Raw genomic sequence first — 13,486 nt, 5'->3', positions numbered from 1 at the left:
CGCCCGGACAGTGTGAGCCCGGCGGGCGGTCCGCCGCGGGAGGCGCCCGTCCTTCTCGGGATCGCCGGGCGGGCGGAGCGGGAGCGGCACCTGGAGAACTCGCGGCGGTGGCAGCGACTTGAGAGGTTTCGCATCTCGGAGCTGCTCACTGCTCCATTCGAGGAGATGAACTACAGTGACCATTCAGAAACGGCGAAAGGTCCCGATTTGCAAGGTGTAACATGCTCTGCTGCAGACAGCCCTAAACCACACGTCAAGATTGTCAACAGCCTCGCGTCTGGCTATTTTGAAGTTGTACGCATCCCTTTTTGCACATCAGAGACGCAGGTGCAAATGTGGATCGAGAGGAGTTTGCATGCAACTGCTTTCAACATTTATAGTTCCTTTTTCTCAAGGTCTGGCTTCTGGGGAAGGAAGGCTACAGGTAGCTTTGAAGTCATTCCTTACCGCGTGACCGGGTCAGTGTTTTGTTTAACCTAATTTAGACAGAAATGTCATTTGAACACAGTGTTTTCTTACCTGTTCCTGGGTCCTTTATTTCTCTGCTTGTTGAGTATCCTCACGGGAAGCAGAGTTTTCTGCTACATTTCAGGCGAGGTCCGTTCCGTAAAGAATACCTTTTTAGAGCTTGAAGGCAGGTATTTTAGATTTTGACAGTAAACTAAGTCACCCTCATTTTAGAGGTGGAGAAAAACCGTAATTCCTCAGAAAGATTGTAAGTCACTTTTGTAAAAAGCCAGTGTGGAGTTAAAAATAGTTGACAGTTGTTTGAAAACACATATTCAAATACAAAGCGGGGAGTTGGGGTCTTTTGGCACAACATTTAATAAAGAAGTTTTATTCAGAATATATCAAGAACTCTCAAGGCCCACTAATGATAAGAAAAACAATTTAGAAAGGGGGGAAACATTAGAACAGACACTTCACCAGAAAAGATATACAAATAAGCCACATGAAAAGACGCTCCACATCATTGGTCATTAGATACATGCAAATAAAAACCACAATGAGATACTACTCCATAGCTCTTAAAATGGGGGGGGGAAACACTATACAAGCGTTGGTGAAGTTGAAGATGCTAAGCGAATGCAACTTTCATACAATGCAAATGTTTATAATGGCTTCATTTGTGATCACCAAAAACTGAAAAACACTTAAAGGGCTACTCCTACTCTTCAACCCCAGAGAGTTGTTGAATAGTATAGTCCTGCCTCCCAAGTTTTTCCACTGAAATAAAGGGGACTGAATACCAAGGCGTTTGGAGACAAGTGCTGGACATTTCTTTGAAAACTTTTTTTTTTAACTGATGTGACTTTTTTTCTGCTCCAGGATGAATATATTCATGCTTTTAATTATAAAACTGATTTTAAAATTATGTACTAATGTACTTTCTACCTCCAAATCTTTAAATTACTTCATTATCCTATCTAATAAAGAGGGAATATACTAATTGACCCTCATGCTGTCACAGAGATGGAGGGGCCCACAGTCAATAAGGAGGGAATATGCTAATTGACTGTCCCACCCTCAAAGATGGCGGCACCCACAGCCAATAAGGAAGGAATATGCTAATTGACTGCCCCGCCCTCAAAGATAGCAGCACCCACAGCCACAAGATGGCGTTGCCCAGTCCCCTCAGCCCTGCCAGGGTGGCAGGTGGGCCCAGCCGCTCTGTGCACCTGCCTCGGGAGTCCCCCAGTTCCCTCAGCCTCCCAGCTGCCCAAGGCCAGCCGAGGCTCAGGTAACCAGGGCCGGCCGAGGCTTGTGCTGCCAGCAGTGGCAGAACCAGAGGTATGATGGGGCGTCACCTTCCCCTGATTGCTGGGTCTCCTCCTGCCCCTGAGGGCTCCCTGACTATGAGAGGGGGCAGGCCGGGCTGAGGGACCGCCCCCCTCCAGTGCATGAATTTTCATGTACCAGGCCTCTAGTTAGTAAATAAATGAGCAGGAAGGTGCACCTTGCTCTTCCTTCACATGGCTGCACCTACTTATTCATAACTTCCTGCAAAGCCCAAATACTCCCAGGGTTTGCTTGTGTTAGCTGGAAAAGCTTATGCTAGTTAAATATGGTTCCTAACAGGCTATACTTTTGTTGTTGTTGTTGTTGTTAATAAATATTTATTGATTTCAAAGAGGAAGGGAGAGGAGAGAGAGATAGAAACATCAGTGATGAGAGAGAATCAATGATTGGCTGCCTCCTGCATGCCCCACACTGGGGAACGAGCCTGCAACCAGGCATGTGCCCTGACTGGGAATTGAACCATGACCTCCTGATTCATAAGTTGATGCTCAACCACTGAGCCACACAGGCCAGGTAAGACTACACTTTTAATAAAGATGTGTCAACCATTCCCATACTTAGAATTTTGTCTCTTCTATTAACTGTTAGACCCCAGTCCCTAGAATAGTGAGACACCACATGCTCAATAAATACAATAACTCTAGAATGAATTTAAAGGTCAAATAATAAATAAGTACATAAATATTTATGCTCACAAGAATGCAAAATGGATTCGAAATATTTTATGACTACTAAAGGGAGCAACATTTTTCTAAATCCTGCCAACAAGGTTTGAATAACAACTGGTATAATCCTTTTGGAAAGCTGTACTGAGCAAAAGCTATAAATATGGGCATAACCTTTGACAGATATTTTATCTTAAAAATGTAATTCAATGTAAGCTTGAAAGATGACCTTGAATGCTTATAGGAGTGTATTTAATTAGAATTCCAATTTGGAAGCATTCCCATTTTGAACTAGTTTATATGGCTCATCAGCAAGAAAGAACAGTATAATACTAAGGCAATGTCATCAAATGACTATTATATTACTAGGCTATTCTAGATGCTTTGCATGCATTCCTCTTAAATAATATTCACAACTTGTAAAAAGCATGAGATAGGGGCAGGATAGGTTTAACTTTTTAATTTATGTACTTCTTAAAAATTATTTATTTTTAGAGAGAAATGAAGAGGGAAAGGGGAGAGAGGAAGAAAGATTGATTTGTTGTTCCACCTATTTATGCATTCATTGGGTGATTGTTGTATGTGCTCTGACCAGGTATTGAACACTCAACCTTGGCAAATCAAAACAACACTCGAACCAACTGAACTATCCAGACAGGGTTATCCTATGTACATTTGTTATATTTGACTTTGTTTATAAAAGTATAAGTTCATGTCTATGTTGTTTTTAATTTTTTAAAAAGAGTTAAGGCTAAACTCTAAAAATTGCTGAAAACCCTATAAGGAGATGGCACAATATGGTATATGAAATTTGCCCAACGTTGATAATCCTATATAATAAAATGCTAATATGCAAATAGACCAAACAGCAGAACAAGCAGTCGCTATGATGTGCGCTGACCACCAGGGGATGTGCGCAGAACATGGAGGGTGTCCCACGGTGGGATGGTGGAGCAGGTGAGCGGGAGCGCCAGACCAAGGTGGGGCGCTGGTCACTGTCATCGGGGCAAGCCTCTGGTGGTTACTGAAAATTCTTTGTTCCTGCATGCCACGGTCCCTCCCAGCACTCACACCTGCAGCTGGCGCTGGCCCGCTCACACCCGCTGCTGGCACCAGAGCCGCCGCTCGCACCCACTGCCGATGCCCGACGCCGGCTCCGATTGCTTGGCACTGTCAGCAGGTGTGAACAGTGGCTGCTGGCCCCAATCACCCCCCGCCCCCCGCTCCTGAGAGGCAATAGGGGCAACAGCCACCGCTCACACCCGCTGCTGACACCGGAAACAATTGCTCCGCACCATCAGCGCGTGGGAGCAGTGGTAGTAGGAGCAGGGCTGCCAGCAGACAAGGGACCAGGAGCCGCAGCAGGAGGGGGCATGGAGGATGGGCCGAGACCCACCCCGTGCCTACCACAGCCTCATGGCCCACAGTTCCTTTCAAGGTGCAGGAATTCGTGCACTAGGCCCCTAGCGTTAAATAATCCTTTGGCAGAAATAATGCGATCATATATTATGTATTCAATCTGAAAACAAAACCCAAGTTTATAACTATATATTGGACACACAAATGTCTGCTCTAACTTCTCTCTCCCCACCACCAATATATTTTGCTAATCTACCTTTGGGTACTATTTTAAATTGATGAAAATTATATAAATAAGAATCATACTGTCTAAAATAGACAACAATAGAATTTTTAGTTTGGCTTAAAAGGTAAAAATAAGAGTGGTTGAACCTCAAGAAAACTGTAAGAGGAAAAAAAGTGTTTTAAAGTGTCCGTGTATCAACCAAATGTTCCTTGCCTCTACCCTTCTGTGGCAGATAGAATAATGCTCCCCAAAGATGACCACATCCTAACCCCAGAATCTGTGACTATATTACCTTAATGGCAAGTGGGATTTTACACATGTAATTAAGGATTTTGACTGAGATTAAGGATTTAGTTTGGATTATCTTGGTGGACCCATGTAATCACAGGGGTCCTTAAGAGTGGAAGAGGGACCTTAACTGGTTTGGCTCAGTGGATAGAGCGTCAGCCTCTGGACTGAAGGGTTCCCAAGTTCGATTCCAGGCAAGGGCACATATCCGGGTTACAGGCTCGGTCCCCAATAGGGGGCGAGTGCAGGAAGCAGCCAATCAATGATTCTGTCTCATCTATGATGTTTCTCTCCTCTCTCTCTCTCCCTCCCTCCCTCCCTCCCTCCCTCTCCCTTCCTCTGAAATCAATAAAAAATTTAAAAATAAATAAATAAAAAAGAGTGGATGAGGGAAGTAAATTCTCCTCTAGAGCTTCTTTAGTTTTAAAACATTTTAGTCCATGGAAATCCTTTGTACTTTTGACTTCCAGAACATTAGGATAATAAATTTGTATTGTTTTAGTCACTCAATTTGTGGTAATTTGTTACAGCAGCAATAGGAAACTAATACATCTCAGAAATGTGCAACATTTCTGGCCTGTAATAATAAAAGTAGAGCTTTCTCTTCAAAAAGTGATCTTTTATAGTGTTTAAAATGTAACCCCCTACACTTCCTACACTCCCCTCCTTTTTTTTATTTTTTACAGCAAATGAACATAGAAACTGAGGGTTCAAAATGAAAAATAGGAACTCCAAGTTAAGAGAGAGAATACTCAGGCCATTAATGAAGAAATAATTTATCAGCATACCACAAAATCCTTAAAGCAAGATTATCATTCATAACCCCCTGATCAGCCCTGCTCTGTGGGTGATAGAGGGCGGTGCCCCAACCCCCTGATGGGCCCTGCTCTGTGAGTGACAGGGGGCAGTGCCCCAACCCCCTGATTGGCCCTACCCTGAGCGTGACTGAGGGTGGCATCACAACTCCCCAATCAGCCCTGCTCTGAGCCCGACCAGGGGCTGCACCTAGGGATTGGGCCTGCCCTCTGCCACCCGGGAGCAGGCCTAAGCCAGCAGGTTGTTATCTGCCAAGGGGTCCCAGACTGCGAGAGGGCACAGGCCAGGCTGAGGGACCCCCCCTTCCCCCTGAGTGCACAAATTTTTGTGCACCGGGCCTCTAGTATATATATATAAGCCTAAGCAACCAAACAACTGGTCACTATGACGTGCACTGTACGCCAGGGGGCAGACACTCAATGCAGGAGCTGCCCCCTGATGGTCATTGTGCTCCCACATACCCAATTGACCCGATCGCTGGCCAGGCCGAGGGACCCCACCCATGCGTGAATTCGTGCACCGGACCTCTAGTCCTATATAATAAAGAGGTAATATGCAAATTGACTGTCATGCCCTAGTTGGGGGAACCAGGCCGGCGGGGGAGGGCAGTTGGGAGGGACCAGGCCGTCAGGGGAGGGCAGTTAGGCGTAAATCAGGCTGGCAGGGGAGTAGTTAGGGGGTGATCAGGCTGGCAGGCAGAGTGGTTAGGGGTGATCAGTCAGGCAGGTGAGCGGTTAGGAGCCAGCGGTCCCATATTGCGAGTGATTTGTCAGTTTAACTGGCAGTCGGACATCCCTCAAGGGGTCCCAGATTGGAGAGGGTGCAGGCTGGGCCGAGGGACACCCTCCCCCTCCAGTGCACGAATTTCGTGCACCAGGCCTCTAGTATTATAAAAAAGGATATTGGCTCCAGTAGGGTTGAAAATATTGATTTAAATATACTTATCCTTTCATCCATCTATCCCTCCCATACATAACCCTGTATCTGCTATCTTCTCTGTTCTCTTTCAGTAAAACTTCTTCAAAGCTGTCTTGACTTCAATACCTAGTCTTTAGTTCTCTTGCTATCACCATGTCATTGAAATCATGGCTGCAAAAGGCACCAAACCCTGTTAAATCCGCTGGACATTGAAGAAATCAATTTTCATTTTACCTGACCTTCCTATAGCATTTGACTTCATTACTCCCTTTTATTTGAAACTTTCATCCTTTGTTTTCTGTAACATTAACCTCCATGATTTCCCCTCAAACTCCTTTGCAAGTCTGCTCCTTAAATGTTGGCATTCCCCAATATTGCATTTTTAGTTTTTTCTCTACATTCTTCCTAGGCAATCTCAGCCACTCTATGATTTCAATCATATCCTATGATTCATAAATCTTTACTTCTAATCCCAGTCCATCTCCTGAGCTTCATCTTTCTCCATCTGGAAACATTAAACATGCCATATACAACATGTCCCAAAATCAAACTCACTTCCTACCCTCTAATCTGTAACTACTCCACGATCCTATCCCAAATTAGTAGCACCACCATCCAGCATTTCAAGTCAGAACCTGAGAGTCTAGGTCAGTGATTCTCAACCTTCCTACTGCCGCGACCCTTTAATACAGTTCCTCATGTTGTGGTGACCCCCAACCATAAAATTATTTTTTTTTAATATATTTTGTTGATTTTTTACAGAGAGGAATTTAGTTCCTCATGTTGTGACCCCCAACCATAAAATTATTTTCATTGCTACTTCATAACTATAATTTTGCTACTGTTATGAATCGTAATGTAAATATGATATGCAGGATGTATTTTCATTGTTACACATTGAACATACTTAAAGCATAATGATTAATCACAAAAACAATATGTAATTATATATGTGTTTTCCAATGTTCTTAGGTGACCCCTGTGAAAGGGTCGTTCGACCCCCAGGTTGAGAACCGCTGGTCTAGGTTGACCTTTTTGCTCTGTTACCCTCTCCTCTCAGAGATATTCCCACAGGCTCATATCTCTGACCTAGTTACAGCAAGTCTCTCGTCTTCATCTTGTCCAAACTAATATATCCTCCACTTGATCACCAGAGGGATCTTTAAAACAAATTAAATATCTGCCTTGGGAAAGCTCCAACTTCTAGTTGTCTCAGAAAGAGAAAAAAAAAAAAGCCCTCTCCTTTGACATTTGGGGTCACCTCAGCGATTTATCAGTTTAGGCAAACTATAGATTACTTTTAAGGCAATTACAGCTACAGAACATATTTTGAACACCATAAACCTTGATGATGTAAAAGTAATAGTATAGCTAATAAAACTTAGGAAGTAAAACCCTGGCTGGTGTGGCTCAATTGGTTGGAGCTTCCTTCCATACAGCAAAAGGTGGCAGTTTCTTTCAATTCTCGGTCAGGGTGCATGCAAGAGGTAACCATTCGATGCTTCTTCTCTCTCTCTTCCTTTCTCTAAAAATTTAAAAAACCTTTAAAAATATAAATAAATAAAAGTTTGGAAATAGAATGGGAAAATAAAGGATATTAGATTTGTGCACCAGTGGGGTCCCTCAGCATGGCCTGCAGGGGTTGGGCTGCAGCAGGCAGCTGGGGAGGAGCCTGGGCCGGGCAATGCACCGCTCCCACTCATCCTGGTCCCGCTGCACCTGCCCATCGCTCAGTAGGCTCACCAGCTATGAGCCCGATGACTGGCGACTGTTGGTCAGCTGAGCGACGCTCCCACTGTGGGAGTGCACTGACCACCAGGAGGCAGCTCCTGCATTGAGGATCTGCCCCCTGGTGGTCAGTGTGCATCATAGTGACCGGTCATTTCACTGGTCGGTCGATTTGCATATTAGCCTTTTATTATATAGGATGTGGAAATGCTAATTTCCTCATTTTACATACTGGAGAGTTAAGAGATGTGTAAACTTAATGGCTCAATAAATAGACAAGTATATTATATAAAGTTACAAAGATAACCTAAAAAGGCAAGGGTACTCATATTTCAAAATAAAAGGGGTGGAGAGGAAAAGGGGGGAAATGGGAGATATCTGTAATGCTAATATAAAAATATATTTTAAAATAAAATATAGGCACTTAAAGTTTAAAAAATTATTTAAAAATAGATAAATCAAATATTATCTAAAGTTAATAAATCAAGACATTAGACCTATAAGCATCTCATTTCAGTTATAGAGGTAACTGCCAAAAGGGAAATGCTTGATTTAGCAATTGAGATGGGGAGCTGATTGTCTTTCTATAGTTGAATTTTTCTAACCATGTACATGCAATCCTTTGAGAATAATTTTTAAAAAGGAAAACAAGGACTATTTTAATGAAAACTTTTACAGACTATTTTTTCAGATATTGCTTTTTCTAATCACTTCACTGTACCAAAAATACATTTAATAACATTGTAAAGTTTACTAGAGAAAAAGGCAGATCATTTGCCATAAGATTGCTAAATGATAATCTTAACTTAAAAAGAAATATTGTAAGCACAATTTAAGGTATACATTGGTTACAGCAACTTAGGCAGCACTACTGCTTAATGGAAACAGAAAATGTGTCAGATACTAGGACAGGACCATGAGGAGTTAGAAGAGTTGTAATTAATCTTTCTATAATCCTGATAATGTTGAAGGAAATCAGAATAATTGAGAGATGCTAGCTCCTAATTTGGTTCTTGCTTTACTATTTTGCTTACATTTTTGTTATATATCTATGCACCTAACTTACACTGGTCATATTCTGTAGGAGAGATACCTTTTAGTTTCAAAAGATAAGCTTATGTTTCTGAAGTTGGTTATATACACTGAATTTAGAATCTCATTCCCTGTTACAGCTGGTTTCTTTCCTTAGTAACCATATTTGCACAAGCTTTCTTAAACTTTTTTATCCTTATCATTCTCTTACAGGATTTGGGGTGTATAGTGTGGCAAACATAAGCACCCCACTCAATTTTGCTTGGATGGGCCTAGTAAATAAAATATTTTTGGAGGTGCTGAATATTGCCAATTTGATTTATAACTTTCTACTAATTCTTTAGGTCTTAGCAACATACCTGACATATGATAGATGCCATAGAAATAGGTGATATGCACATAGCCTATGAACTGTACATAGAAACCTTCCCACGTAAGCAACAGACCCACTTAGTAAATGACAATAATTACTCTAGGTTCTTGAAGAGAGGTGGTTTGACTTTTATCTGACCAATGATTCTCAAATTTACCCAATTTAATCATTTAAGAAGTTCCGAAACCTTTCCTTAAAGCATCTCCCAATTTTGAGGAAGAAAACAAACCCAAGAAGGGAAGAACTTGAGACAGAGGATTGGGGTTCAGGAAGGAAACTTGTAGGAAATGAAATTAAAGATGGGCACTATCGTTCAAACCAGGTTGATGTACCTGTACACAAGGTAGTTAACAACAGACCTATGTAAACTTATGTGTTCACCAAATTTCACTCCTTTGTTAAATTATGAATGTAGCACTGAGCACAGGCTACCACAGAGTCATGAACTTCTTTAGGTTTAAATCCCAGGTCTGCAACCTGTTAACTCCGGGATCTTAGGTAAACTACATAACCTACCTGAGCCTATTTCCTGAAAGATTGTGACAGTGATGATACCCCGCCGGAAAGAATTGTTTTGAGAGTTAAACTAATTATTTATTGCATATTGTGTTTTACCTATTGCCAAGATATAGGGGAAGGTTTACTAAATTATAGTTATTATGTTTATTGCTTGTCTCCATCATTGGACCAAAAGCTCTAAGAGCCACACAGAATTTGTCTCATTTAGAATTGCTTCTCGTGTTCCTAGAACAGAAAGAAGCATAGCATTTGATCAGTGCCTAAGAGACCGTTTTAAATGAATGATTGAATATGTTGATTCCATAAATCAAATATGAAAATAAGTCATTTTATAGGCTGACCTCATCCTATACATATTTCTTTCTGTAAGTAGAACTGGCAAACAGGAATAATCCCCTATTTTCTATATTTCCCTTCATTTCCTCATTATCTCCCCAGATTCTCACACAATTCATGTTTTAAAAAAGAATTATGTAGTAAGATAAATGGACCAAAGACAGTTTTAGTTCCAACCAGAAAGAGTACAAGTTTGAAAAGCCCGTAAGTTTTCCACCTCAGTATACCATATATAATTTAAAAAATCAAATATCTACTTCAGCCCGGTCAGTGTGGCTTAGTGCTTAAGCTTGACCCATGAACCAAGAGGTCCCCAATTCAATTCCCAGCCAGGACACATGCCCAAGGTGTGGGCTCAATCCCAGTAGAAGATGTGTGGGCGGCAGCCAATCGATGTTTCTGTCTCTATGTCCCTCGCCCTTTTTCTAAAAAAATCAATATTTTTTTTAATTAAGTACCTACTTCAAGCTTTCCATATACATTTTTAATGATTAGAGTCAGCATTGCCATTACTAGAGTTTGAAAAAGCCAATCAAAATAAAATCCATACCGAACTGTCATAAGTAGGATGTTTATCTTATTTTATTCACTGGAGTTTTTGAGAGTTCTAAATTCTATAGTATGTACCAGTGGCCTCCAGTCCAAGTTTGGAACAAGTGTAGCCAAAGCATAAAGCAAAGCTTTTTATGTTTAGTTTACTTGGGGCTCACCCCCATGTCACTGGTTTTAATCAGGACTATGCTGTCAGCAAGTGACATTACAATGACATGACCAGGCAGAACAAGAAGGTAAAGACTGTGGAACCACATGTATAGTAGAAATAGAGGCCTTGAAAGGCTCCATGATTTGCCTTTGGTCACAGAACACGTTAGAGCACAGCTATCAGTTCTCCAGATTTCCAATGTTGCATGTGGTCGTAGAGCTCTTGCGTAAATACCAAAACATACAACCAATTTTTAGTTCATTAACTGTGTACCACAAATAAAGTTTTAACGTAATGAAACAATTTAAATAACATGTGCCCTATACATGAGGATTTATCCCACTTAACTAACTACAGAATTATTTTGATATACAAATATCAAACATTTGAATGTTTACTATGTCAGGCACTGTTCTACTAATCTGTATTAACTCATTTAACCCTCACAACCCCAGTAGTGGTGTGCCAGGACTCAGTCTGATGTCCGAGGCTGTGCCCTAACTACTGAGTGAATCTACTCTAACAAAATGGGTATGAAGCATACACACTAAAACTTAAAATTTGTCATGTTGATTGTTAAACTATACAAATGTAATTTAGTGCTATTTTTCTATATTTCCCTTCATTTCCTCATTATCTCTAACTAGTTTTTTTAAAAACCAGCACAAAGCCAAGTTTTCTTTATTAGAACATGTCTTTGTCTTTAATTACTCAGTAAACCTGGCTGGTATGCTCAGTGGATTGAACATCATCCCATGGACCAAGAGGTCCTGGGATTCGATTCCCAGTCAGGGCACATGCCCAGGTTGCAGGCGTATCTTTAGTAGGGGATGTGCAGCAGGCAGCTGATCGATGTGCCTCTCTCATTCCTCTCTCTCCTCCCTTCCTCTCTGAAATCAATAAAAATACCAAAATAAACAAAAACAAACAAACAAAAAAAAACCAGTAAGCATTACATGACCCAATTATGTAATATGTCTGAAGAAATTTTGCTCCTCTTTTCTAATTGGATTTGTTTCATTTGCATTGAAATCTGACTTGGGGAGAAATTACTGTCCCTATATGTTAACCCACTTAAAATAACTTTTTTAAAACTTTATTAATTCTTACTACAAAGAATTCCTTTATAAAACTGAACTACATTTTCATGCATTATAATATTAAGGTATGCCCTGGCCAGGTAGCTCAGTTGGTTAGAGTGTCGTCCCAATACACCACGGTTGAGGGTTCGATCACCAGTCAGGGCACATACAAGAATCAATAAATGCATAAATATGTGGAACAACAAATTGATGTTTTTCTCTCCCTTCCTCTCTCTAAAATCAATCAATAAATAAAAAGTTTAAAAATAATAATGTGTCATTCCAGGAAACTAAAGAATAACAAATAATTTTAAAAAGCTACTGTGAAGTTGAGGGGAAAATCAGTACGTATTATTTTATTTTATTGATATAAAAGAAAACTACAAATACTGTACAGTGAGGTGTGCTGTAGAACACTATACAGTTATAATAAACTATTACCAATTATTTATTACCCAAATGTAATATATACAAGCAATCACAAAATCCGAAAATAATGGGTAACAGCCAGTGCCTTAGGGATGATGCAACATCTATGCTATATTATTGAGCAGTTAAAGCACTTGCTATTATTTCCAAATATTCTCACTATTACTACTGATTTTTACATATACTAAATAATATTTCCCTCCAAAAAGTAGACTCTCCAGCTCTTGGCACTAACTCTTAAAGTCAAATAGACCTGAAAATATTGATAACCTTTTCAGTCTTTTATTGCTCCACCACAGGCATAAAGGCTCAGGAAGGGACTTGTGCATTCTAAAGAAAAGTATGCAATACCTTAAAATTTTAAATACTAAGTACTTGATACTCACAAGCAGATAACTAAAACTTTTTTTTACTAGTTTTCCTTTCTTTTACAAGAGAATAATCATTGTATTAATATTACACTACAAAAGGATGTAGACTCCATAATTTAAAAAATTAAATGTCAGATATACAAGTAATGGCATTTTCTCCAATAATTCACAATTTTTACAATTCCTGCTATTTTGGAACAAAGGTTAAAATTCCCACGATTTAAGTATTATTAAATATGCATTGAAACACTTAGCATCTCAAAGAATTATTAAGAATGACAGAACTTACAATTAACTATAAATCTTACAAGATAGCTCCCCTTTGTTATTTTATTTAAGTAAACATTCTACTATGGTAGGTTTTCAAGTGAATAGTTCTGGCTTGAAATAGTAACTTTTTAAATTAACTGTGAAGTGCCTTGAGGTTGTATAATTTTGTTAAATTATATAACCTTGTAATGTCTATCCAACTTACTTAGAGCATTTACCTCACTACTACTATTATAAAAAGTCATTTTAAGTTTATAGTAAGATGAGTGGAGTTTAACCTGATTTTTGCAAAGGCTTTTATGAAAATCTTAATATGGAAACTCTTTTTTGAGAACCTTGAAACTCAAAATCTGCTCTGCCATATTTTAAGTATGGGCCAATTAAAATTACTATTGAAAAATTAAGACAAATCTAGACTGATATTTTATATTGTCACTAGAGGCCCGGTGCACGGAATTAGTGCACAGTAGAGTCCCTAGGCCTGGCCAGCAATTAGGGTTGATGGGGACCTTCCTTCCCCGGGCTGCCAGCCGGGGCCTTCCTTCATTCTGTGCGGCTCCCTGGTGGTCAG

Source organism: Myotis davidii, unplaced genomic scaffold (genome assembly GCF_000327345.1).
Source record: "Myotis davidii unplaced genomic scaffold, ASM32734v1 scaffold393, whole genome shotgun sequence".
NCBI classification, from domain to species: Eukaryota; Metazoa; Chordata; class Mammalia; order Chiroptera; family Vespertilionidae; genus Myotis; species Myotis davidii.
The sequence above is the reverse complement of the archived record's forward strand: the minus strand, read 5'-3'. Positions refer to the sequence as shown.